The 2,553-nt window shown below is 39.7% G+C and overlaps 1 non-coding gene across 1 annotated transcript; it reads right to left on the bottom strand.

The window, feature by feature from the left end:
• Positions 1-878: 878 nt before the first annotated feature.
• On the bottom strand, positions 879-986 carry LOC136519324 (small nucleolar RNA R71). The gene has a single exon (XR_010774874.1). It is a non-coding gene; the product is annotated as a small nucleolar RNA R71 (small nucleolar RNA).
• Positions 987-2,553: the final 1,567 nt, after the last annotated feature.

Here is a 2,553-nt window from a genome sequence, read left to right as displayed (position 1 = left end):
ACCCCTGTCATACCATGAGAGTGATTATTATTATAAGTATATAATTTGTCAGTATCTCTATGCCAACACCACTCCATAAGCTCCTCCCTGTGGTATAAATATAAATAACGATACCTGGTATACTCCCGGGTGAAATGCTACAATGGTATATTATATGTGCGCTTGTGGATACTTTAATATATATATTTTTCTCTAAAGTTTACAAGTGTCATTAATAATTACCAACCACGCATTTCTGGCATTATGCTAGGGATGACAACCTAGTAACAAGTTATGCTAAGAAATGCCAACAAGCATTTTTGCGCCATTGCCGGGGAGGGGCACATGGCTAAAGAGAATTGACCAAATAAATACTTATTGATAAAATCATAACCTCTGCTTTAGCAGGCTTACCCTTGTTTGTCTTTGTTCATATCTTATACAGAGTATTGCAGACTTGGTTGTGATTCACTAATAATTTCCAATCAGAATCAACCGAATCAAGAGGAAGCTCAACACACCAGTTTCTAAAGTCATGGCTGAGAAGACTCTGCGTGAATTCTCTGCTCCAAGCACTGAGAACATCCGCACTGGACCAACACTCAAAACCAACAATCTCGAGTTTGAGCTCAAGCCAAGCCTTATCAACATGGTGCAAGCTACTCCATTCAGCGGAAAGGCACATGAAGATGCTAGTGCTCACCTTAATAATTTTTTGGGGATTAGCAGCACAGTCGTCGTCAAGGATGTTGCTCAAGACATCATACTACTTGCCTGTTTCCATTCTCACTAGTGGGAAGAGCGAAGCAGTGGTTCTACATCAACAAAGATCATATCAACACTTGGGCAAGATGTTCAAAGGCCTTTCTAGAAAAGTTCTTCCCTGTGGGCAAGACCAATGTCTTAAGAGGAAATATTTCAAACTTCCAACACCAGAAAGGAGAAACTATTCTAGAAGCATGGGAACATTTTTAGGAATACATTTCAAATTGTCCTCATCATGGGAATATGGGATGGAAGATTGGTTGCTCATGTAAAGTTTATACCATGGATTAACTCAAAAAGCTTATGAACAACTCGATGCCACTGCTGGAGGATCATTTATGTCACTCACCCTTGGAAAAGCTGAAACTCTTATGGAAAAGATAGCCTCTGATCAAGGCTGGTCATCATGCAACATTCAATTATGCAATAAGAGTGTAGAAGTACCAGAAGAGGTGTGTGCACTATCAACCAAGATGGACGTACTATTGAATTAGCTTGAACAGCAAGCCAATTACAAGAAAGATCCTCAGGCAATTCAAGATGCATTCAATGCTCAGAATGTATGTGGAGAATATTTGGGGGTTGAATTCCCTGAATATCAGGAGGATGCAAACATCATCATCAACAACTCTACTCCACAACAATAGAGACAAGGGTGGAATCAACAACAATGGTTGACTTACCAAGGTAAGTACCTAGGTGTTTACACTAAAATTTGGGAAGAAGAACGTGGGAACTCAAAGCTTCCAAGATTGTGTCATTAAGGAATCGATTGCATAAGGATCGGTATCAGCTGATTCAGATACAGAACTAGAATCGGCTCTTTTCGGATGACATCATCAGATAACATCAATGGGCTATAGTTGGCGTCGGGAAAAATATGCCGGACTCTACAAAAAGAAAAAGATTAGGGTCCAAGTTATCTTAAGTTAGGGATGTTTTCTTTTATTCCAAATATCGTAATGAGTCATGTTTGAATAGGATTCTTGTTTAGGTTTCGGGTATAAATATTGGACCTCAGCTATTGTAAAAAGAGATCCAATCAATCAATACCAAATTATTTTTTCGGCTTCATGCCCACCCTTAGGAGTAGGAGTAGTGTAGATCTTGGCGACTTCTTCAACAAGCAGGGCTGCATTGGTCTGGTTGACCTCTGGCTTGTCTATAAGTTCTGTCATGGCTTATACCTCTGTTTGTAAGGCTGCATCGGTCCGGCCGACCTCTTATGAGCTCTAGTATAAGCTAGTTATTGATTCTTATCTAGTTCAAGTATGGCTGCATCGGTTAAGTTCGACCTCCACTACTCGAATTAGACTAAGGTCAAGTTATCGGCTCTACTTAAGGGTGGCATCCTTCAGGTAGATTCATCAAGTTACCAATCTTGCTGATGTTCTTATTATCATTAGTTTTAGCAATATCAACCTACCCGATCGAGATCGATCTAGATCGGCCTCACACCCTTTTAGTTCATCGTTTATTCTGTCACATTGCGATGATTCTTACTTTAAATAATGGATTATGTTTTATCGACTGTTCTACTTCGATCTTGATTGTGTGTAGTATGCGGTTAAGGCATTCTTGATCTTGAGAAGGTTTACCGGCTAGTTGAATCTGATATATAGCTCTCTATTATGGATGTAACGATCCAATCGATCCCCACTATTAGTACTTTAGATCGGAGTATGCTGGTTGGTAGATTTGCTTTCGACTAGGCATGATCCTGACTGTTTGATATGCCTACATCGGCTAAATAGCCGATCACCTATACTTTAACGCTTAAAGTGTGTCTTCATGATTCTGTTAAATGTG

This window comes from Miscanthus floridulus, chromosome 17, assembly GCF_019320115.1.
Source record: "Miscanthus floridulus cultivar M001 chromosome 17, ASM1932011v1, whole genome shotgun sequence".
NCBI lineage: Eukaryota > Viridiplantae > Streptophyta > Magnoliopsida > Poales > Poaceae > Miscanthus > Miscanthus floridulus.
This window is presented reverse-complemented; position numbering and strand designations above follow the sequence as displayed.